This window comes from Dermacentor silvarum, chromosome 1 (assembly GCF_013339745.2).
Source record: "Dermacentor silvarum isolate Dsil-2018 chromosome 1, BIME_Dsil_1.4, whole genome shotgun sequence".
Classification (NCBI taxonomy): domain Eukaryota; kingdom Metazoa; phylum Arthropoda; class Arachnida; order Ixodida; family Ixodidae; genus Dermacentor; species Dermacentor silvarum.
In genome coordinates this window covers 337,713,373-337,739,575 of record NC_051154.1, presented here as the reverse complement: position 1 = coordinate 337,739,575, position 26,203 = coordinate 337,713,373, and the positions used below count along the sequence as shown (strand labels likewise).

General features: G+C 45.5%; 1 long non-coding RNA gene across 1 annotated transcript; it reads left to right on the top strand.

Annotated features, from left to right (window-relative positions):
• Window positions 1-13,517: 13,517 nt before the first annotated feature.
• On the top strand, window positions 13,518-14,436 carry LOC125942314 (uncharacterized). The gene is made up of 3 exons (XR_007464995.1): window positions 13,518-13,678; window positions 14,198-14,245; window positions 14,388-14,436. It is a non-coding gene; the product is annotated as an uncharacterized LOC125942314 (long non-coding RNA).
• Window positions 14,437-26,203: the final 11,767 nt, after the last annotated feature.

Sequence of the window (26,203 nt, the reverse complement as noted above, 5' to 3'; positions counted from 1 at the left end):
CCTCCTGGTCCGGGACTCGAACCCGGGACCACCGCCTTTCCGGGGCATCCGCTCTACCATCTGAGCTAACCAGGCGGCTAGCAGATGGCAGGGCGAAGTCGAATGTGTGGACAACTCGAAGCAAAGGCAAGTGTATGACGTAATAGTTCAGTGGAACTCCGCTAGGTGGAGATAAGTAATTAAAGGGAAACTGAGACATCCACCCAAATGTAGCAATTTGCTACAATGGAAACCCAACCGGGTTGCCTCGAAAGAAATACTGGCAGTTGAAGAAAAATTCCTCCTGGTCCGGGACTCGAACCCGGGACCACCGCCTTTCCGGGGCATCCGCTCTACCATCTGAGCTAACCAGGCGGCTAGCAGATGGCAGGGCGAAGTCGAATGTGTGGACAACTCGAAGCAAAGGCAAGTGTATGACGTAATAGTTCAGCGGAAATCCGCTAGGTGGAGATAAGTAATTAAAGGGAAACTGAGACATCCACCCAAATGTAGCAATTTGCTACAATGGAAACCCAACCGGGTTCCTCGAAAGAAACTCGAACCCGGGACCACCGGGTTCGCCCTGTCATCTGCTAGCCGCCTGGTTAGCTCAGATGGTAGAGCGGCTGCCCCGGAAAGGCGGTGGTCCCGGGTTCGAGTCCCGGCCCAGGACGAATTTTTCTTCAACTGCGAGGCTATCTTTCGAGGAACCCGGTTGGGTTTCCATTGTAGCAAATTGCTACATTTGGGTGGATGTCTCAGTTACCCTTTAATTACTTATCTCCACCTAGCGGATTTCCGCTGAACTATTACGTCATATCATTTCACATCTCACAGATACAGTTGACGATCTAACAGATACAGTTTACACAACTTCGATATCGTGTTTCGTTTACTGCTAAAGCGATGTTGTAAATTTGACGCTTCATACGTTTTTTTTATATTCATGCAATTTTCAGAAAACACTGTCGGCCTAAACAATTTGCTTCCAACAGGCGGTAGATACTGTCTCCTAGCAAGACAGCATTCCGTCGAACCCTTGACTAACCGTCAGCAGATTATGACCTTTCACTGTTAAACATAACGAAGCTCACAGTAGTGGTTACGTACAGTATTCCCGGAATGAATCGCGACTATGGAAACAGTCGGGTTTGCGGTGGACCACAGAACCCGCATACTGGCGACCAGAAGCAGTATAGGGGCTCAAAAAAAAAATGTTGGCTCTTCCGTTATCGAGAGTAGATGGAAGCATGAAATGACTACCATAATGGCGTCTCTTACTGCCGGTGGTGCCGCCACCTTCAACCGCTTTTGTTCTTCCAACAGTGCAGCGCGTTCAGCGTCTGTCGCAACTTTTTCTTCTTGTTGCGGACCGCTCATGACTCATGGACCACTGGCGTTCGAAAGAGCACAGGCAACCTATCTACCTTTTGAAAGTCGCTATTGGAAATGACAAACAAAATTTCAGAGTGCTAGAAGTTACAGCCTGAGTGATATTGTGAACAAACATTAGGAAGAAATCGAAAGCAATTTTTCTTAACTCGCTTGGGAAGTAGCTAGCGTATGTAATGCGGTCCGGTACAAAGGGATGGGGGCTAGAGACCGCATTTTCTCAACTTTTGACCGGTTTCCCGGATCTCGTTTTGTTCTCCCAACGATGCACGGGCGTTCTCGTTCGAGGGCCCGGATGATCTCGTTTGAGTGCCCGGATAGCGGCTCTGGCTTTTGGCTCAAGGTTACGTGAAGGTCGTCGACAACGGGAGCTAAAAGAATTTCATGCTTAAAAAATTCTCGCCTTCGAGATGTACTACAATGCAATACCTTGCTGTCACGGGTGTCCACGGGCGGCGCTGAATGTCCCAGCGGCCGCGCGCTCCGGCTGTTGCGTTTCATTCCGTGAGTACTGTACATGTCACGAAAAACGGTGCCTCGGTTACCATTTATTTGTATAAGTCTGCTGTATCTCTACCTGTATCTCCATTTATCTGTATAAGCTGCTGTGGGTACCAGGGCACGCGGGAGTTCGAGGCAATGAGACAGCTCATGCCTCCGCCCGAGAACTTCTACACCGGGACTCCGCCGATTCTTCCACAGCCCAAATTCTCGCTGACCAGGACGATCCCCAGCCCCTCCTTTCATATTCTGAGATCCTACAGCACCTCCGGCTGAGTAGACGCACTTTACCCCGCCTGATTTCAAATTGGATAAGGCAACGCAGGTAGCATGGAGACGCTTACAAACATTGTCCTTTCCAAATCCTTATGTATTATCAAAGATAGATCCTATGACATACAATCCGCAATGTAAATTTTGTCCCCAGACAGCCACGTTATATCACATGGTTTGGGCGTGCCAACAGAATCCGAAAATATCGGCCAAGCATAATCCGACGAGTGGGAGGTGACCCTGTCCAGCTCGGACCCAGAACAGCAACAAACCCTGGTCAAACGAGCCCGGACGGCGGCAAAAACCAATGGTCTTCCGGACTAGGAGGTCCGACTACAAAATGACCATTAATTTTTCAGTAATAAATGTTTTATTCTCTGTCTCTCCGAATCGCTTCGATCTGGAACGTTGCATTCCGAAAAAAAACGGTCACAGAAACAGAGCCACGCTAAATACTTACCGGCACTTTGCGTCTGTTTTAGCTGCTTTTCCGCTAAAACAGCTTAAAGCTGGGTGTGCACTAAAAAGGGGCACTTTAAGTACTTGCTCTTCCCCCCGAATTCGATTTACATATCGTTAGTAGCACGTGGTCTAGCACCCCTTAAACACGCATGCGCAACATGTGGTGGGCGTATACATGAGAAGAAGAAACAAAGAGACAGGCGAAATAAATGAACATTTGCAGGCAGCTCTGCTCTTGGACGTTCCTATGACATCTCCTTTTTTCCCACAAACTAACTGAGAAATCAGTAAAAATATATTCGAGAAGGGTATTCAGTATAACGTCCGACGGTCCAAGAATAAAAAATGCATGCTGTTGACATGGACAGGGACTCATCCGTTCTCGAAATGGAATGTTATCTTCTTTGAAATGTGGTGGACCCAACTGATATGCATTCTTTGAACCTTTGCTAATTAGGGCAACAGCAAATAAGTGTGAGCGCCTTACGCGGTCGATTTCATTATCTTTGCGCGGTACAACACTGTATCCTTTGAAGCGACGACGAGTTCAATGTATCGAAAGAACCGAAGTTCGAATACCAAAGAGACATTTCGCTTTCGCAAACCTCCATAAGTTATCTGCATTATCTCCTAGCATTACGCTTTATGCGATAGCGAAGAGGTCTGTTTAGAAGATGGTGTAACTTCGAGAATAACGGTTCTGTTGCTGCGCCATCAGATTGCAATTCTTCGTGTACAATTCCTCGTTGCAAACAGTGTGTGCGTAGGCACGGGTTGCAGGAGTGACATGGTGATGTTATATAACCTGCACCCTGCTGTAATTCAAGTAGTAAACTCAGTTGATAGTCGTAACATGTACTTTGTTCCCTTTGCTCGTCCCCGTCGGGAGTGGTTATAGCATATACTCGCATAAACTAGCCCATGGATCCTCTGTTGCACTGCCTGCGCGTTATGTACGGCTGTAACACAAATAAAAGCTTATTTGACTATTTTACGGTGGTATGTTTGCTTCTTAAGGTCAAGCGTGAATGACGGAGACAAATGGAATTCTTTAATCAGCCCTGCTTGAATATCCACTTGTTCTGTGCATTTCCGAACCTCCCCTGCGATTTCTTCTCGGCTGTCTCTATACATCTTCCAAGGCACACTTCGTGTACTTGGCCTGCAATTTACTAAAACATTAGACCTGCAAAAACCACCGTGGTCATATGAGAGTGCGGAATGTGAACTTACCAATCCGCATATTCGCACCATGCGACTTACACCTGTAGCAGAGGCAAAATCTGTGGTCGTAGAGCCCCTCGACAGAATGTATGACCGACATCTGCAGTTGTACACAACGACGGCTTTGTTGACGAAGAGACTGGAGCCAGCGCAGCGGCGAAAGTGATACCGACCCTCAATGTCACATGGACTGCCGGGCTTGACCGCGTCGTGTATTCTACGGAATCTGAAAGTGTCGCCATTGCAGCAGGCTCGAGGAAACTGAATTCCTATCAGCATCAGCCTGTAGTTCTCCTTTCAGACAGCAAGTCTGCGCTGCAAGTGTTACTGCGCGGGTTTCCCATCGACAAGTACATTCAGCGTGCCTTACATGCTGTTAAAGAATTACAGAAAGTCGCATTCACTATCGTGTTCCAGTGGGTACCTTCCCATATCGGCGTAGCAGGCAACGAGGTCGCTGACAGTCTGGCGCGGAAAGCGCTGCAATTCAAGCCCACGAAGAAGGCTCCCCAAGACGCAAAAAGAGACAGGAAGAAGGCCATCTTAAGCCACTTCCGTTCGTTATGGTATCTTTGTCGTGTCCACAAGGGTCAGCGCGAACTCCAGCTTGGCGGTGTTAGAAAGGACTTGCCCCATCCACGTCGTGCGTGCATCAAGCTCTAGGTGACATTGAACATTATATACTAAACTGCCCTGAATTTGAAGCAGAACGTAAGGAATTAATCGATGGACTCAAACGCAAGACGGCACCACACTCAAATGCAAGTGGCAATTTGTTCCCGCGAGGAGATTGGACATCTATAGATGGATGTGCTTCGGCTCCTGAAACTCCTCCGTGATAAAAGGGTAGGGAAGTGTATGGTGAGCAGTACGGGTCAACGTGGTTCGGAAAAAAGCGCTACGTATTGGGCTCCGAGTCACGTTGTTTCTGACGCCTGGTGTTGCCAGTTGTAGTGCAACGTGTTTCAGAACGCATCGCGGTTAATAGGTGGCGTTCAGGCGGAGCAATTGGCGGCAACTTCTGCATGGCTAGGTCCGGCGTGCAGCAGTGGAAGTGATTTTATTGAAGAAGAAAATGACGCTTATTTCTGCTGCAACCAGCAGCCCTCCTCTTCTTTCTCCTCCTCCTCGTCCTGGGCAGCTCCACGAGATCGTCATTTATGCTCACGTGCTTAGGAATACGCTGTAGCAATTCCCTGTCTACGTTGTCGTAAGCTCCTTTAATAACGCTATCGCGTTAAGGGCCCCGTGTCGCAGAAAACCCGGCGTCGGAGTCGGTGTAAGCATCGGCATCTGGCGGAAATAATCGCGCCGAACCACAGCATCCCGAACCACACCAACTAGGCGGGCCCTTAGCGTGGCGCAAGGCGTAAGTGAACAAAAATTAAATTTCTCAAAGCAAAATCCGTCAGCAAAATCATAAAGTACGACTTAACCACAACCTACAGACGTGATAGCGTCGGATTGTAATTTGAGTTTGCGAGAAAAAAGCCTGATAAGCCGCCAGGCATCCTTGAATGATATCGGGTTCCACTCTTAAAGGCGAAGCTTAAGCGTCCTGCTATTCTTATGGGGTTTCGCTGTACTTTGATTCTGGAAACATTGAGGGGAATGTTGAAAACCTAGCCTTTCTAAATTTTGACCACGCTCCATGTCACAGAAAATACGGTTTCGATGTCGGCGTGAACGGCGTTCAAAATGCTACCGCGTTCCATGCACTCTTAAAGGCGAAGCTTAAGTGTCACATGTAAGAGGCCGCCTGTGGCGAGAAAAGAAGAGGACGATATGAACGGAGAATTCCGAACGGTGCGAGCGCGCGAGGCGCGTGACCCGAGGTGTGGTCGAGGCAGAAGCGAGGCTGAGCCATAGAGAAAGAAAAAAAAGTTAAGAGAGGACACTCCGCGAAATCTGGCCTCAGGAAGTACGTCACGACCACGTAACAAACTAGTGCTCTCACCAAACGCCAGAGGACGCAAGTGCGAAAAACAAAGTTATCATCAATTAAACAGAATGTTGTTTACAAAATAATAATTATGCGCCTATATTTGACATGTTATTTATACATAAAAACAATTTATTCAACGCACCTTACGTGGTTATTTTTGTTCAGCCGCACTGCCATAAGCAGCATCTACGATTTCGCGCCGAGAGTACTCGCCATACCAGCATGCGACAAGCCCAGGCATGACCATAGGCATGACAGCGGGAAGGTTTCGTCAACGTCGGCTGCTTCGGTGTTTTCGTGTGTGAGACAGCAGGTGAGGTACGTTTTCAAGCGAAGCTTGTTGAATTACATGTTGTTGGGCTAGTTGGGTCATTGAATCAGAAAAAGGTTACAACTGCGCGAATAAGACGCCATGTAAGAAACATAAACACGCCCACACGCGTTGCGCTTCGTGTGGGTGGGCGTTTCTGTGTTTCTTACGTGGTGTCTTATTCGCGCAGTTGTAATCTTTTTCTGGAGCTTGTGAGGACGGCGAGGTTTGCTAAAAAAACAGTTTGCGGCTGTATGCGGCGGCAAGACGTGAACATTGTGCAACGTATGCAGAATCGCGTTCGGCTCGATGGAACGGAACGCCTCCGTCCCATCGTGGAACGCGTACAAGAACGCGTACAAGATTTCGCCCTAGTATAGCAAACTGGGGCACGGCGTCAAGCCGAGGCGACGCGTGCTGTGCGCTGAGCTCGGTGCGAAACATTAGGGAGTTTTCGAATAGCGTACGAAAAGCTTGCGGCGTAGCGGCGAACGCGTCGTACGCTCGCGGGCTCCCCTTAAGTGAAGCCCGCAACGCTTCGCCCGCAAGCTTTGCTTTCGCTATTCGAAAACTCGAAAACTCCCTGTTGAGGAGCGGTCGCTGGGCCTCGCATGCTTCACGACGCGTTTCCCGAAGCCTCGGACCACGAATAAATCCTGGTGTGCATTTACTGACATTTTCAGACCGCGCTGATGCCATGCCGTCCGGCGGTCCAAGCTACGGCAGCTACTGCTGTGTTTCGTGGTGCTTGAACAATGGCAGAACCCACAAGAAGCCAGGGACGAGTTTCTTCCGCATACCACGGGACGGCAGGTGCGCTAAAGCTTTTGTATGGTTTGCATGTCTTCAAGGTAACTTTTCGTGCTTGCTCAGTGAGGCTAACAATAACAAAATCACTGTTCGAGCACTTCGCCTTCAGCTGATAGTTCATTGCCGATGCAGGATGACAGCATGGATGCAGTATGCCGGACGAGATGATCTCCTGAGTAAGCCGGCCAGCCTATTGTACGCAACGTACAGGGTTTGCAGCGACCATTTTACTGCTGAAAGTTTCATGGACCCTGGGCACACAAGGCTTACAAGAATGGCTGTTCCCAGTGTGCAACCAATTGCACCATGTAAGTGATTGACAGAAACTCAATTATCTGCGATAGCAGCCACTTCTTTTGAATCAGTGGTGACAGTTAACCTGGAAGATATTTGTAGCCGATGGAGAAACCTCGCTGTAGAAGTAACACTTCGAAAGTCCTAAATTTTGTGAATTGTGGGCTATTACCTTCCTAACAGCTTTACATTCCTGTCATTCTTTTATGCTATTGACCTGTGTAACTTGTTTTGAAATACATTGAAGGGCTATTTAACGTTAACTTGAAGCCTTCATGCACATGTACACATATACCTCGTATCAAAGAAAGCTGGCACTGTTGATAATTCCACAAACCAAAAATTGCTTGTTTCTCTGTTGATGCATTCTCTTTTCTTCCACCTACCAATTCATGCGTTTGAAAGGGCGGTTTAAATTTCCCTGTGCTACAAGCTTTGTAACTTGTACCAACTACACATATATGCAGGTTCTCTGAGCATCGCTTCAAGTAGTGACTGGGACATGACTGCAGAAGCCGCACTGCAAGGTGTGGATGTGCTTCAGTTTTTGTTATTTTAAGCCTCTTACTGACAAATTGTTGTTGTTTCATTTCTTTAGGGTCTGCGGCAGAGGCTTCGAAAAGCGGCTCCCACACATTGAAGTGCCCCGAGGAGCAGGGTGTGTACAGTGTCGACTTGTCTTTTTTTTCGAACTGAGTTGACTGTTGACCAAACCTCTACAGGTGGCAGCTCCCATGTAGCTGGTGAAGGAGTTCCTGCTGACTGCGTCTTGCTGGAGGAAACCTTGGGCAGTCGCTCAGTTGTCACAAAGGGAACATGTGTGACTGGTGAGTTTACTGTTTGCTTCAACACTTATGTTCACTGCAACAGACTATTGATATAGAGACTTCCGCAGGCTGCTCGCAAGATTGTTCCGACAGCAGTGTCCGAGGTACTGAACAAGCTTCACAAGACTCTCCAGAAGATGTGTCCTCCAACAGCTCCACGCCTGAGTGCCCTACAGCAAATGGTGATTATGCTGTTATTGCAGCTGTTTTCAATGTGCAATTTTATGTTTAGGACATTCTGAGCAAACTAGCACCAATAAAATGTCATGGTGGGCTCTCAGTGATTTTCATTATTAGGGTGCCATTGTTAATGTTTTTTTTTTCAATTTGTGGAATCGAAAACTTTGCACCACAGAAAGTTGGGCACCTTGGGTAAAAAAGAAGCGAAGAAAGCGCTCGTACGGGATTAGTTGCTGTTCGCATTTAAATCAATTTTTGTTTATTGCAGTGCTTTCCTGTGTGCCAGCTGCAAGGTCTCCATCAAAGAAATACAAGCAAACCATTCGACGTCTGCAAGCCAAAGTAGCAGCACAGCGGAAAACTATCAAAAGACTGCTGAGGCAGCCTCACCGAGCACCGTCATCGACTTCAAAGGCCCTTGGCATTATCCGACCGCACGTCACCGAGGAGGTTTTTAAACTTCTTTCTGCACATGTTCGCTTGAGGCCCAAAGGCAAGGGCAACCGGTTTCCCGTGTGGTTCAAGAAATTTGCTCTTCACTTAAACTTCCGTGGTCCGCGAGCATACCGATTTCTGGCTCCATATTTTTCTTCGCCCTCCCGGCGTTCATTAAGGAGGTGGCTAGCCAATGTAAAGATGACTCCAGGCACAATTCCAGGAATCATTTCTTCCATTGCAACAAATACTCAAGCTTGGAATGAACGGGACCGAGTGTGTGCTTTAGTTTTCGATGAAATAGCACTCAAAAAGAATTTGTGTTATGATGCTGCACGGGACATTGTCCAGGGTTTTACAGATGATGGCACTGATCGCACTTCAACCATTGCTGATCGAGCAATGGTAGTTCTTGTTGGTGTTTCGAAAAAGTGGGTTCAACCGGTTGCTTTTACTATAGGGCACACATCAACACCATCATCTGTTATGCATAACCTGCTGGTGTCACTCATTGTGGAGCTTAGGAGCATTAACATTGCAGTGAAAGCAGTCATTTGTGACCAGGGCAGTTCAAATGTAAGTCTCGCTCACCAACTAAGAGTGACTGTAGCAAAGCCTTTTTTGAAGTTAATGGTGAGCGGGTATATTTCATCTTTGATGTTCCACATTTAATTAAAACAACGCGCAATAATGTGCAAGCACACAAGTTATATATTGGGGATGACATCGTTGACTGGTCCCACAGTGTAAGCCTTTACCAATCCTCACATGAGTTGCGGTTGCAATTGGCTCCAAAGTTGACTGAAAGGCACATTCATCAGAAACCTTTTTCTAATATGAAGGTCAGCAGAGCAACGCAGGTCCTCAGTGCATCAGTTTCGATTGCTATCACGGCATTGGTGTATGCGAAAGTGCTGCCTGCCTCGGCCATCACTACAGCACAATTTTGTGATCGTATGGACAGGATTTTCGATGCCTTGAACAGCTCGAGTAAAAAGAAAACTTCGCAAAAGCTCCGGCATGCAATCGTGAAAGAGGATTCAGAGCTGATTGACTTCCTTCGAGGCCAGCCACCCTGGATTGCATCATGGACGTTTGATGGCAGACGTCAACCACAAACCGTCGTTGGTTGGCAAATCACAATTCAGGCTATTTGTCAACTGTGGGACGACCTCTCCAAAAATTACAATTTTGAATACCTGCTAAGACGCAGACTTCAACAGGATCCTCTGGAGAACATATTTGGCCACATAAGGCAAAAGCAAGGTTGCAACACCAACCCCAATGTAGCACAATTTATTTGTGGCCTGAAGCACATCTGCATAAGAAAACTCTTCAAACTGTCAGAATACGGAAATGTCGAGGATGATGAATGTGACCTCCTTCAGGAGCTCTCGCCATTCTCCCTCGCTAGTGCGTCTCTTGTGGATAATGAGGAGTGTGCACAGCCACAGCCTGACGACTTTCCCGCTCTAGACGATCTCTCTGAACTTGCGACCAACATTCACTCCCATATTATTGATGACTCCGCTACATATTATGTAGCTGGTTTTCTCATCAAATACTTTCTTCGGAATGCACGTGATACTTGCAGTTGCCCACAGATATTGATAGACGACAGCGAGACACTAAAGGGGACCCATCAGTATTTCACAATGCTCAAAGCATACCACGTCCCCAGCAAACTTTTCGGAAATCTAACTGTGCCATCGGAAGCAGCTTTTGAATACGTACAACAACTTGAATGTCACTTTCTTGCCATTATTGAGGCCACTGCACATCACCTGAAAGTGTCTGATGTTTTGTATCACCATCTCTCAAGTGTTGGCGATTTTCATTTCTGCTCTGCTGGGTGTCGCGAGAAGTTTCTGAAAATGTTTTGCCGGGTTCGTTTATGTTGGCATGTGCGTTTTGTGAACCGAAACTTAGATAGGGTTAGGTTCCAGTCTTCAATTTCAGGTATACAGCTTGACAAGTTCAAAGCTTACCAATTAGCGGCTGCTTTACACAAAAGCATTCAAGTTGAACCGAATCCTGCAATAGCTTTGTTATAGTCATTACTTCGTTACATCAGACCTCATTATGGCCCTCTATCAAGTTCAACGGGACTAACCACTCCTTCGTTATGTCCATTCTTTTGTTTACCCACTATGAAGAGTATGACCTTAAAAAGAAATTATGCTTGGTAGCCTCTCTGTATTTTTGTAGCATATGCGGGCGAACTCTGCACGTTAGTGTGGGTCGTCGGTCACTATGTGCACTTTATCTCTCCAGCTCAAGTAATATAACGATAGCAAAAGCGCGTGTTGAAATATATTCAAGCGGGTAAGGAACACAGTATGAAGTGGGCATGGTTCACATTTTCATGCCTTTCGTATATTAGCTTCGCGTCAACCTCCTCACCACGCCCATCAAAACTTTTCATAAGATTGTCCAAAACTGCAGCTGTTGATGGGGTTGTGGACGCTGCCCCTTTATTATCATAGCTTTTGAGTCATAGCGCACTGTGTACAGCCTTTGTGAAAAATAATGACAGTGTTAACGCACTGTGTACAGCCTTTGTGAAAAATAATGACAGTGATAAGGCACTATGTACAGCCTTTGTAAAAAAATGATGACAGTGACAATGCACTGTACAGCCTTTGTGAAAAACAATGACCGTGATAATGTACTATGTACAGCCTTTGTGAAAAACAATGACAGTGATAAGGCACTATGTACAGCCTTTGTAAAAAAATGAGTGATAACGCACTGTGTACAGCCTTTGTGAAAAACAATGACAGTGATAATGCACTATGTACAGCCTTTGTGAAAAACAATGAGAGTGATAACGCAATATGTACAGCCTTTGTAAAAAATGATGACAGTGATAACGCACTGTGTACAGCCTTTGTGAAAAACAATGACAGTGATAATGCACTGTGTGCAGCCTTTTTGAAAAATAATGAGCGAAAGTGGTTTTCTTCGGCCGTTAGCCCTCTGATACCGCTTTGTAGCACCAATTAAGGTCCACAATTTTGGATAAGTGATGACTACCATCTATTTCAACTTGGAAGTGTCACAGCAACGCCCAGACGCAAGTAACTTGGGCTCTAAGTTTTTGATGAGAGCGACACATAAGAAGAGGCAACAGGTCTGCAAGTGTTGTAGCATAAAGTCTGTCTTTCACATTGTGGGCAAGCTGCCCTACCTTTCCGAGGACGAACAGGCAACGTTGAAGCATCAAGTTCGCTTTTTTTTCTCATTTTGGGCAAGTTGCTCTTAAGAACAGCCAACACACTGTATTTTTGCTTTTCTGATATATTGTGTCGTGTGGTTTCTGTACGCTTTTTCTTTTCTGTGCATTACTTCTGTTAACCCGAGTCGTGACTCGGGACTTTATTGCTGTGTATACGTCACTTCTTCCTTCTTTATCAACTTTGTGCGCTGAGTTTTTGCCATAGATCCATATAGATCCTTACCCACTTGCCCAGTGCGTCATTCTTCACCAGCTTGTCGGCTACTGCCAACTCTAGCGATGTGTGCGTTGTCTGTGTTCTCACTCTGTTTGTTAGAATTTATTTGTAAGTCTAGATGCATTTGTTGTCTACTTTGCATTTCTGTGCGATGTTCTTCTCATTTTGTGCTTTTTATATGCTCAGCCTCTACCTTGCCTTGGAATAAAAACATTGCGGGTACTCTGTCCCTTTGATTGATATATAGATTGACCGCTTGTTCCAAAAGAAAAGCGCGATGAATAAAGCCGTAGTGAATTATGATTACCTGCATATCTTTCTATTATAACTCAGTCGAAATAAAGATTACGTCATGACCTCAATTCGCACGCACAGTTTTGAGCTAAAACAAATCGGGAATCGCTAAATCAAAACGACAAACAATAGCATTGCTATTTGGGCGGAGAAAAGTGGTCTGAAATCAATAACTTTAACCATAGCCAAACGTCGGTTGCGCACAGTAATCCAAAATTCGCGCCAGTGAAACCGAAACGGGAAGCGCAGGCCAGTTGCTCTCACCAACCACCAGGTGCGCTAGAGTCGATTGGGCCGCCGGGGTCTATGGGAGTGTCCACTCTTTAACTTTTTTTTCTTTCTCTATGGCTGAGCTGTCATTATCGACGTGGCTCTCGGCCGGGAAGGTTCGTCAGCTACGCTCTGGCGACGGGAGACTTGGAGGTTCCGCCGAGTCCGTGACGCGGGCGGTCCGAGGTGCAGCCGTCGACCTCGGAGACGTTCGAGCGAGGCTACTTGGACCAGCTGCAGCATCACACGGCAAGCCGGGCACTCCAGAGAGGATCCCCCTTCTTCGGCAGACCAGCGCGTTCGATGATCCCCGGAAGCGTATTTCTATTTGCGCCCCCGTACAGCGTTCGACCACTGGCGCCGCGCTGCGCCGCTCGCGCGTACCGCGTTTCTAGCCGCCGTCGTTGGAACGGAGGAGGCGTTGACGGAGAACCCGCCTTTTTCATGGCCTCACTGCGCATGTGCCGCGCCCTAGTGGCGAAGTCGCAAAACGTTTTGGTAGGGGAACCGGCGCGGTTCGGGCAGTGCAAGCAGTCGCGCGCGCGTAGAGACTGCGCGCGAAGTCGCAAAACGACGTCCAGATAAATCTCTCCAGGTTGACAATATCTCGACGTCGGCACAATGCCGACCACGTGCGTAGCGTACGGTCGGCAGCAACGCCTCATTTCAAAAGGGAAATTGCGTCGGTTTTTTCCGATTTCCGAGTGCTGCGAGAGATCGCAAACGACGCGATGCCTGGATTAGGGCTGTCAGACGACAGGACTCGAGTGGAAGCCCTTGGGAACCGTCGACATTGTCAAGGGTCTGCGGAAAACACTTTGTGGCAGGTATGGACACGCTAATAATACTTCTTGAACCTTCACCATATGACGAAAACTTCTTTTCACAGGATCACCTTCGATGTCACCACGGCACCCAGACTTCGTGCCAACATTGTTCACATTTGTTAACAATCAGGATAAACAGACCCGCGGTTTACGTCGTTTTCAACGTGCGATGAAGAGTTCAGCAAAGCGTCCCCAGCAAGGTGCGTTCCCTTTTTTGCGTGTACAGCAGCTCTCAACGAAGTTTAAAGCGTGCTCGATCGGCGCAGAGGTGTTGAAAAGGCGGCTTCTGTACGTCGTACGTCAGTGTACCCCGGCCGTTTCGGAGAAGCCTTTCTTCGCGTGTTCTGGTCGGTAGCGCATTGGTATAGCGTATACCGTTGGTATAACGATTAAATCTCATATTGCCGTACGTAACGCTTCGACGAGCGTCTCCGTACTCATCGGCCGCTCAGCGCAGTGGAGGTTAGTATGGTGTCGGTAATGGCGATAATCAGGAGGGAAATAAAAGCGCGACACAACAGTGACCATACGTACGGCTCTCGCAAATAATGATTAAGGGGATAAAAAGTACCCAGGATTACGGAGTCCGTAGGAAAATGTAATGTATGCAGCCGCCATTCAAGCTGCTTGACAAGTGTAGTGGTATAACCTGCGTGTTTCGTTGCTTTCATAAACTTTTGTGAAAAAATCATTCAAGATGGTGTCGTTTTGTCACTTAGGGGCTGCATCACCAGGTGTGCTTTCTGCATCGACACATAGTGACGAAGGTGAGTTGGGTGAATAGACCGAGCAGCATTTCCTTTTAAACTGTAACGCCCTAACATGGTTCACATCACTGATTAGATGTTTCATTGCGTACATAGACTTTTGTGAAGAAATCGTTAAAGATGGTGTCGTTTTGTCACTTAGGGGCTGCATCACCAGGTGTGCTTTCTGCATCGACACATAGTGACGAAGGTGAGTTAGGTGAATAGACCGAGCAGCATTTCCTTTTTAATCTGTAACGCCCTAACATGGTTCACATCACTGATTAGATGTTTCATTGCGTACATAGACCTTTGTGAAGAAGATGGTATCGTTTTGTCTCTTAGGGGCTGCATCACCAGGTGTGCTTTCTGCATTGACACAAAGTGACGAAGGTGAGTTGGGTGAATAGACCGAGCAACATTTCCTTTTTAAGCTGTAACGCCCTAACATGGTTCCCATCACTGAAAATGATGTTTCATTGCGTACATAGACTTTTGTGAAGAAGATGGTTTCGTTTTGTGTCTTAGGGGTTGCATCTGCATCGACACATAGTAACGAAGGTGAGTTGGGTGAATAGACCGAGCAGCATTTCATTTTTAAACTTTAATGCCCTAACATAGTTCACATCACTGAATTAGAATAACTTACTCACTTTAAATTTCTTGCCCTGAAGTGTACATTTCTACAAAAGGCAATTAAATGTCATTTCAGATGGAATATAATACAATAATTAAAATATGTTTGCTAAATATCCACTTATGAAAACATTTTCTAGTGTAACAAAAACACTACTATATGCCATGTGGCATTTCCTGTGTGTAAATCAAAATTTGGAAATATAAAAGGATGTGCAAGATTAAAGCTTTTTCTGATCACTAGCCTCATCATGCAGGTGACAGTACCTTAAGTAATGATCCTCAAAATAAAGGAGGCAAACACGGTTTTTATTTTTCATTTGGTGCAAGGGTACTTTGTCACCACTATGTTTACAGGGCTATATTTTGTAATATATAATACCACATTACTGTGTCGCTTACTCTTTTAAATTCCATTCGAGGTACACAGATATGTGGTGTGTATGTCTATCCCCAATAAATACTAACTACCACATTACTTGCTCTACTTCTGCCATCGCAGGTGCACATGTAGATGATGCTGTACAAGGACTTCTGCTCCTTCAAGATGATGGGGCAACTTTGGGAGCCCGATGCCAAACAGAAATGCAGTCTGAAAACGTAACATGCTCTAGTCAAGAAAATGCCATCGCTGGCACTGAATTAATAAACAAATTGCTCTGGGAAAGCATGAAACTAAAGAAAGAAAATGCGAAACTTAAGGCAATGTACAGGAGTCTAGAAAAACGCACACTTTCATTACATAACATTGATCCTGCTTGTTTTAAATTTTACACTGGACTAGCAAACAAGGGAGAATTTGATTCCCTGTACAGTCTCCTAGAGCCAAACGCCAGCAAAATGAAGTACTGGGATTGTTCATATAGAAAAACTAGCATTAATGAAAGGCAGCTAGCATTAATAGACGAAATTTTCATGGTTCTGTACCGTTTAAGGACAGGGACGTGTTCAAAAGAGGTGCCCAGAAATTTCAGAATATCGGAAGGCACTGTTAGCCGAATATGTTGCACGTGGGTTAACTTCCTGGATAGACAACTTACCGCCATAAACAGATTTCCGACACTACAGGAAACAAGAGAACATATGCCTGAATCATTCAGATTATTTCCTGATACCAGAATAGTGCTAGATTGCACCGAGGTGAGAATTCAGAAGCCATCTATGATGTCTGCTCAACGACGAACGTTTTCCTCGTACAAACATTACAACACCTTTAAGGCACTGGTAGGCGTGACACCAGATGGCTATGTGTCATTTCTGCCAGACCTTTGGGGAATGCATGTTAGTGACACTGAGATTGTGGAAACAAGTGGCCTTCTCCAACTTCTGCAGCCAGGTGATGGTGTAATGGCTGACAAGAGGTTCCGTCTGGAAGGTCTCTTACCCGCAGGTGTGAAACTGTATATGCCGCCTTTCAAAAGAACTCCACAGTTCACGCCAGAGCAAGTTAATGCAACCAGAAAGGTTGCCAGTGCGCGGATCTATGTTGAGAGAGTGATACGGTGCATTAAAGAATTTCATTTTTTCGATAAGCCAATTCCCATCAACATGCTAGACCTAGCAAGCAGCTTGTTTAGATTATGCGGATTGTTGTGCAACTTCCAGCCACAAATATTGAAAGCACGAGAGTAAGTTAAACTCTGCTTCTTCGTAGGTAGAATGAAACTGCTGAGCATTTACTTCATAAACGTTAACCTATTGACCATTTTCACGCAGCAGTTTGTTCTAGAGAGACGAGATGGTGCTTACGATTGCCAACGTGTCAAGAGTAAGTGAATGGGCGCACACTTGAATATATGCGCACTATGTACACACAATAAATGACGGACTACACCGATAGCCTATGAATGGTCGAAAGAATGTTTCGTGACGGTCCACAAGAGTAAGCGAGTTACTAGCAATAATAATGTCTTTGCTACAAGGTATTAGAAAGTAGAGAAAAGTTACGTTTAAACCTGTGTGCAGCAAGAAACAAATCTATCGGAAGTGAGCACACCCGCGAGCGATTAGGCGGAAAATATTGAGATAGTGACCGCACTCAGGAACATTACTGAGTCAGAGACATGACAAGCTGCTGCTTCAAAATATTTGCCAAACAAAGAACGAAAACCAAAGCACCATAATCCCGATTCAATTCATATGCGGAAAGTTTGGATAGCTTCGAATACATATTTAGCCCTGCTTTTAAAGCAAGCACCATATATGCTGTTTGCACCGTTTGGACATATCTTAATCAGCTCCAAAAGCGTTTTTCCATATTTTATGAAGCTGTGGCCGAAGCTTCGTTTCGTCCACCCAGTCACTGTCTATGGTATCGTACACATCCATTGTAAACACGGAGGCAGTTGAGGCTGATGATATGATGATGTATGGGGTTTTTTGGCGCAAGGGCCAGGGATGGCCAAAGAGCGCCAAGAAATGGTATGATGAAGTCGATGATGCAGTGAATGATAAGTTTAAAATGTATCGAGGCTGTATAGAGGCCTAAAATGTTCGCTGCAAGGTACGTAAAATATACAGGTATTTAAAATAATGTCAATAATGAGTGATACCAGCTATGACCATGATGCATACTCTAGGAAAAAGAAATATTATAATAATAATACGAAAAAGATGCGTCGCTTCCCTTAGCACTATCACCTCACTGAGACCCTTGGGCACAAGGGCATGGAGGGACGTGCTCTACAAAAACAGTACGCTCGCAGCAATACCCTCTAGATAGAGGGAGGGCTACGAATCTCTCGGGCTAATAACATGCAGTACAACATCACTTAAAAAGTTAAGCACTGCCTTGGTTTCAAACAGAGGTTCTGGGCCAAGAAACAGTGTCGGATGTAAAGGGATATTTTAGGAAAGTGCCTTCTACGCTCTGTTTCTGCTTCCCGGCACTCCAGCAAGACGTGGAGTACGGTCAGCCTTTCACGAAATCTGCCACAGAGGGGGGGCTCAGCACCAGTTAAAAGGTATGAGTGTGTACCATATGTATGCCCTATTCTGAGTCGGCAAAAGAGAACTTCAGATCGTCGTGACTTTGTTAATGATGGCCAGTTCCCTAAATGTGGCTTAATTACATGAAGCTTGTTCAATGTTTGTTGATTCCATAAGTGTTGCCAATAGTTTCGGAGTTTTTTGCGTAAGAATGGCTTCAAGTCTGTGGCAGGAATGGGTATGGACGAATTGTTAGGTTTTGTAGCTGTGGTAGTTGCCATTTTATCTGCAAGCTCGTTACCCTCTATACACCTGTGCCCGGGCACCCAATATATTACAACCTGTTGGTTAGAAGCATACATATTGCAGAGCAGAGAGTATAGGTCGTTTATAACATGATTTTTCTGTTTTCGTAGTGATTTTAACGTTTTGACGACACTTAGGGAATCTGTGAATATAATGGCCTTTGGGAGCTTTGCTTTTCTAATGTGTTTAGCAGCTGACAGTATTGCATAGGCCTCTGCCGTGAAGATACTAGTTTCAGGATGTAGAACGTTGGATTCCGAAAATGATGGGCCAACAGCCGTGTAGGATACGCCGGCTTGTGACTTTGACGCATCTGTGTAAAACTCTGGGCAGGTGTACTTTGACTGAAGCTCTCGAAAGTGCATATGTATGTGCGCATCTGGGGCGTGTTTTGTTACATCTACAAATGATGTGTCGCATTCAACGATTTGCCATTGCCACGGTGGTAACAGCTTTACCGGAGCCATTAGAGGAGTTGTAAGGACTGAAACACCCATTTCCTCACTGAGGTTCCTTAAACGCAGTGAAAATGGCTGTCTTATTGCAGGTCGGTTACTAAAGTGGGTGGCACTAGTCATATCATTTATAGCTGAATAAGAGGGGTGCTCCTCGTTAGAGTGTACTTTCAGATAATACAAGAAACTGGAGTACGACCTCTGGAGATGCAGTGACCACTCATTTGATTCTGCGTAAAGACTTTCTATTGGGCTTGTCCTGAATGCACCGGTTGCCAGGCGGATACCTAGATGGTGAACAGGGTCCAGTATCTTTAGAGCGCTTGGAGTGGCAGACTGATATACTATGGCCCCATAGTCTAAGCGTGTGCGTATAAGGCTTTTGTATAGATTCATGAGGCACTTTCTGTCACTGCCCCATGTTGTGTGCGACAGAATTTTAAGGATGTTCATTGTTTTGTGGCATTTGTTCTTTAGGTGTTTTATGTGTGAAATGAAGCTTAGTTTGGAGTCTAAAATAATGCCTAGAAATTTTTGTTCGGTGTTCACAGGCAATCGCAGTCCATGCAGCTTTATGTCAGGATCCGGGAGTAGGTCTCTCTTTCTTGAGAATAGAACGCAGGAACTTTTCAGTGGATTTAACCAATCCACTCAAATGCCCATGTTGACACTTTATTGAGGCCAAGTTGAATCTGTCGCTCGCAGACTGCGAGATTACAGGACCTAAATCCTATTTGCACGTCATCAACGTAAGTAGAATAAAATATATTTCGTGGCATGTATGCACGCAAAGAATTCATTTTTAGTATAAACAGAGTGCAACTAAGTACACCACCTTGTGGTACACCAGTTTCCTGAATAAATGGCCTGGACAGGGCATCGCCAACTCTAACATGGAATGTACGATTGAATAGGTAACTTTCAATTATATTAAGCATATTACCACAGATGCCCATTTCTGAGAGATCCCTCAAAATACCGTAGCGCCAGGTTGTGTCATATGCTTTTTCGATGTCAAGAAACACGGCCAGAAAGAATTGTTTGTGGACGAAAGCGTCATGAATGCATGTTTCAATGCGCACGAGATGGTCGGTTGTGGAACGACCTTCTCTAAACCAACATTGGTATGGGTCGAGTAATTTGTTTGCTTCAAGGAGATGTAAAAGCCGACGATTAATCATCTTTTCAAATAGCTTGCAGATGCAACTTGTTAATGCTATGGGCCGGTAACTTGCGACTGAGGACGGATCTTTTCCTTGTTTCAAGATAGGTACCACAATAGCTTCTTTCCATGAATCTGGAAAGTACCCTGCTGCCCAGATGGTGTTGAAAAGGGACAGTAGTGCTACTTGTGTGTCAGGATGAAGATGTTTAATCATTGTGTACATGACTCTATCAGGTCCCGGGGCAGATTTCATACAGGTGTTCAAGGCAGCTTTGAGTTCGGCAGTTCTAAATGGTAGGTTATAAGGTTCATTGGGGCTACATTTACGGTTCAACGCCTTATTTCCCGCTACTTCTTTGTGTTTGAGAAATGCCTCTGAATAATTGGCTGAACTGGATACACGCTGAAAATGTTCCCCAAGTGCGTTAGCCTGGTCTTCAAGGCTGTCGCCTTGATCATCTACCAACGGCAATAGGAAAGGTTGCTGACTTGATAATTTGCGTAGTCTGTTCCACACTTTTGCTTCCTGCGTGTAGGAATTTATACTCGAGATTAATTTTTCCCAGCTCTCTTTTTTAGCTCTACGTCGCGTTCGCCTGCCTTGCGACTTCACGTGTTTGAAATTTAGGAGATTTTCTGCCGTTGGGCACTTTCGTAGCAAGCCCCAAGCCTTATTTTGATTCTTACGAGCAGTCCTACAATCTTCATTCCACCATGGAACACGCCTCTTTTTTGGAGCCCCATTTGTTTGTGGTATGCACTCGAATGCGGCGTCAGTTATAAAATCGGTAAAAAAGGTGACAGCATCGTTGATATTAAAATCGTTAAGAGCATTTTGAGGCATCTGTGTTATTTGGTAAAATTTTTCCCAATCGGCGGAATATAGTTTCCATCGAGGGGTCCGTGTAAAGAGATCATGTTGTTCTGATGTTTTAAGACAGATTGGAAAGTGATCACTGCCATATAGGTTCTTAATTACGTCCCATTCCAGGCAGGGCAGAATTGTGGCAGAGCAGATAGCTAGGTCTATTGCAGAGTAACTGTTGTGTGTCATACTGTAAAACGTCGGCTCTTTCTTATTGAGTAGGCATACACCGGAGTTCAAGAGAAACTGTTCTATCATGCGGCCCCTCGCATCACACCGCCGGTCACCCCAGAGCGGATTGTGTGCGTTGAAATCACCGAGTAGGATAAATGCCTCCGGAAGCTGGTTTATGAGAGATTTGAATTCTAAGCTGTTTAGTTTATAGTCAGGAGGGATATATATGGAGCAGATTGTTACAAGCTTATTAAGTATAATCGCTCGAATAGCAACTACTTCGAGACGGCTTTGAAGTATCAACTGCTGGCTAGCAGTAGAGTTTATAGTGATGATTGCAACGCCGCCTGCCGAGGCAAGGGCGTTCTCGCGGTCTTTACGAAATATGACATAGGAATTCAGGAAGTTCGTGTTGATAGATTTTAGATGTGTCTCTTGGATACAGAGTACTTTGGGGTTATATTTTTCTAGCAGTTCCTTAATGTCATCAAGGTTACGCAGTAGACCTCTAGCATTCCACTGAAGGATCTGCGTCGCATGCATAATAACAAAAAATAGAGGGGAGGTGTACTCTGCATGCCAAGAGTTCTACATTTATGAAATGCTTTTCTTTCCGGGACCTGTTATTCTCGGCTTTTCTTTTGCGGCACGCTCAAGAGAGCTGCGCCACTCATTCGACACTGATGGTGCCGAGATGCTTGGGTTTGTATGCATTGCCTCCTGGGAGGCACTGGATGAGCGCGCTGCGCGCGAAGAGACATGTACTTTAGGCCTCCCCTCACGAGGAGAGGCGCGTAGGACCACTGAGCCGCTAGGCTGCTGGTCCGTCTTCGAAGATGGCAGAGCGGCATCTGCCGCGTCCGCCTAGGGGGCGGGAGGCGGATCCGCCGGCCCTACATGTGAGGTCCGAGCGGTCGCCTTCGACCATTGTGACACTGCCCTCTTCTGTGCCACATCGGTGTAAGTAGTGCACTGCACTATTGAGAAACGCTTTCGTGCTTCCTTGAAAGAGATGTTTTCTTTGATTTTCAATGTTATGATTTCTTTTTCCTTTTTCCAGGCAGGGCAAGATCGAGAGTATGAGGGGTGCCCACCGTCGCAGTTTGCGCAGTGGAGTGCGTTGTTACAGTCGTCAGCGGGATGGTCATCAGGTCACCGCATTTAGCACACGTGAGCTGCCCTCGGCAGCTGAGAGATCCGTGGCCATACCTCTGGCACTTGAAACATCTTCGAGGGTTGGGTATGTATGGCCTGACGCGTATTTTGATATATCCTGTTTCAATATACTCAGGAAGTCTGCTCGAGCCAAATGTCAAAATCAGGTGCTTGGTAGGTATTTCTTTGTCATCACGGCGTATTTTGATTCTTTGCACATTGATCACATTGTGCTCTTTCCATCCTTCTAGCAATTCCACTTCACTAAGGTCGATTAAGTCGTCGTCTGAAACTACCCCACGAACAGTGTTCATGGACTTATGCTGCGTGACTGTGATCGGAATGTCTCCGATTTTCTCAAGAGTTGTCAATTTCATGTGTTGGTTTTTGCTGCAGATTTCAAGAAGCAGATCTCCACTTGCCATTTTGGTTGCTTTGTAGCCTGGGCCAAGCTTTTCTGCAAGGCATTTGGACATAAGGAACGGGAAAATTACTCGAGCTGATTTTTCTTGTTGTTCACTGTGCAGTACATGGAAGCGAGGAAAGTTTTCTTTGGTTTGGCTCAGGAACTGAAACGTGACATCGGTGCGCCCTCTCTTGAGAGGGCGATCAGGTAGGGGAGCAAAGGGAGTACCCATTACTTAATTTCTTGTTATTCAGCAGCGATGGTAGCCATCCACCACCGAGCCCAACGAGGGGACGCTACAAGGTTTAAGTAACACTCGCAGACGCCAGCTATACATCACTGCTAAAACCTAATATAATAGACCCAAGGTTGGATGAACTACACCAGGTTAACCTTGCTGCCTGGAAGATTAGAAGTAAAACGAAGTAAACAGAAGACAGGACAGATGGAAAGTGAGAGAGAAAGACGAAGACTGGAGGGAGAGAGAGACAGGAAAAGGCAACTACCGATTTCCCCCGGGTGGGTCAGTCCGGGGGTGCCGTCTACGTGAAGCCGAGGCCAAAGGGGTGTGTTGCATCTGCCGAGGGGCCATAAAGGTCCAAGCACTCAGCATCGGCTCAACCCCCAGGATCCCCTTTTCCCCGGACACGGCTAAGCCACGCACGGTTAAACGTGGGAGGGTCCAACCCTCGTGTGCTCGGGTACGTGGTGGCGCAACTCACCACACGCCTGCTTGCGCAGACGCCCCTGCGGGGGGCAGTTGAGGCAAGCAATGAAGACTTTACATGGCAGCGCCCACGGAATCGCTGCGAAAGGGTCAATAAGCACCCAGCCTATCTCTTTACCACGTCAAAGTTTTGTCATATTGTTAGGGGGGGGGGGTTGTTCAGACCAAAGGCTTATCTATTCCATTTACAAGTACCACGAAGCGCAGCTGCAACAACAAAGATGACAGACATTAGTGACCATTTTCTCAAGTTCTGTTTCTATGACGTAGTGCTCTGTGGCAGACATGTAGCAAGTACGTTAATGAATCGGTCAGACATTTCCAATATCAATGCGATAAGTGACGACTCTTGTCAGTCACTGTGGGGTAAAGAAAAAATTTGTTTAAAAGTTATGCAGATGTTGGAATCTATGCAAGGCGAATTTTAAGCAAAGCAGTCTATAAAATGCTTTACACGTAATGGCGAAGCATACAATATGGTGAGAACAGGTGCATGCAAAGAAAAGTATGACATGTATCAAGCAACATTTAGGGATTCTCTACCTCTTGTCACAGTAAGACATGCCCTTTCCCGAGGATTGGCCAAGAACAGGCACACTCCCAAGTAGCACTTACATAATGGCTAAATCAAAGAATTCATCATCATCATCATCATCATCAGCCTATATTTATGTCCACTGCAGGACGAAGGCCTCTCCCTGCGATCTCCAATTACCTCTGTCTTGCGCTAGCGTATTCCAACTTGCGCCTGCGAATTTCCTAACCTCATCATCCCACCTGACTTTCTGCCGTCCTCGACTGCGCTTCCCTTCTCTTGGTATCCATTCTGTAACCCTAATGGTCCACCGGTTATCCATCCTACGCATTACATGGCCTGCCCAGCTCCATTTCTTCCGCTTAATGTCAACTAGAATATCATATACCCCCGTTTGTTCTCTGATCCACAGCGCTCTCTTCCTGTCTCTTAACGTTACTCCTAAGATTTTTTGTTCCATCGCTCTTTGTGCAGTCCTTAACTTGTTCTCGAGCTTCTTTGTTAACCTCCAAGTTTCTGCCCCATATGTTAGCACCGGTAGAATGCAATGATTGTGCACTTTTCTTTTCAACGACAGTGGTAAGCTCCCAGTCAGGATTTCGCAATGCCTGCCGTATGCACTCCAACCCAATTTTATTCTTCTGTAAATTTATTTATCATGATCAGCGTCCCCTGTGAGTAATTGACCTAGATAAACATATTCCTTTACAGACTCTAGAGGCTGACTGGCGATCCTGAATTCTTGTTCCCTTGCCAGGCTATTGAACATTATCTTTGTCTTCTGCATATTCATCTTCAACCCAATTCTTGCACTTTCTCGGTTAAGGTCCTCAATCATTTGTTGTAACTCCTCTCAAAAGAATTAGTGAAATGCAATTAACCATTTTGCTATCAGATTGGGGCGCTGCAGAGATATTTTTGAGTCGACATTATAGGTGCAGGTTTTACGTATGACGCTCTTTTTTTGGTTCTCCAGAATGGAGCTGGACATACGTGGTCAGCATATAAGGTTTACCTTAACCACGTCATCATAGGTACCTATAATCTTTGTTTTTATATCCACCGATATGTTCGGCAAGGCCGCAGCCATGATCATTGAAATTCTTGACCTCTGTTGATTTAATATCTTCCATTAAGCCCACTAAACTTCTCGTTAGCCATGGTCAGGAAAGTCAGGGGGGTTTGCGAAGGAAGCCGTGCTTTAAAACAGGCATACCTGCAACCTTTAACTTTAAGATATACAACATGTCGTGGTCATGACACTGAGAAAGAGGAAAGGGGATTGTTGCACAGTTTTTTCATAAAGAAAGCTTGCTCTGAACACACGCTCTTTGAGGGGTACATACACACTTTACTAAAGCTCATTTACCTTTAAACACAGAACACAAGCAGCAGCAAACTTGCAGCAGTGGAGAGTGACAAGGAGAACATAGTTTTTAGATCTTGTTGATTTTTTTTCACCAGAATTGCTGTTGCTGATTTTGCCTGCTTAATGAATTTGTCTGCATAAACTTGCTCAAAACATGTAGTCTCTGGTGTCCTTTCCCCTAGAGAATGCTTCAAATATTCAAAGACCAATGAGTGTAGTGTTTTTTCTGAACGGGACCGGTACAACGACTCATCTTTACAACGAAGTGTCTTATATAAGAAAAGGGTTTGCAGGTTCAGAGCGCTGTGTTATAAAGGCGTTCGACCGTACGCTACTCTGTGTTTATTGACGTTTCTGTTTTTGTTGCTGTACAAAATATCTCTGCTACAAGTATGGGTTGGTTTCTATTTATGCTTTGCAATAAACATTTCTGGCTTTACACTAATCGCCCTGCTTCCATTTGCTATTCACTGTCCCTACAGGACCTAAATTCCAGAACTGTTCATGAAGTTTCTGTAATGAAACATACATACAACAGCTATCGGAACATTCGGTTGCTATTACAGATTGGTTTTATCAGCTCATGTTGCCGCTGTGCAAGTAGGTCCATATCAACGGTTCCGAAATATTTGACCACAAGGAGCACTCAATGTCAGTGTATTGTAATTTTTAGTTGGTTCAGCCCGGATTTAAGAAAATACGAAATGTCCAATTGTCACTGCAACTGACATGGCTAATTTCTTCAACTCTGCCCATCAGTGTAATTGCCAAGTGCAGGGTGTTCTGCTGGCATCACATTTAGGTGGACTTTACACAATGCACACAGTATGTGAAAAAACAATTTTATTGGATTCGTAGGCACATTAACAGCATTTGGAATATCAACAGGCTGATTGAATTCAGTCATATGACCAAATATCTAACTACTGTGTTTTCCTAACTATAAGTCGCAGTATTATTAAAAAAGTTAGTGCAACTTGTGTATGTGTCCTGGTCATGACAGTGACCTAGCTATGATGCCGACCGAAGTGACTAAACTTTTTGACTGCTTCGGAGGAAGAGACTTTTGATGGCTCCAAGTGAAGTGCAATAAATATTGGTTTTCTGCGCCTAAGAGCAGTGACTGTTGACATATTTTTGTGCTTGAACTTTAGGCTTGCAAAATTTTTCTTGCTAAAATTCAGTGCCCCGAAATGGGTAAGCATGACATTTTGCAATGAGTTTACAAGCTTGCGCAGTCAAAATTTATCATGCTGGC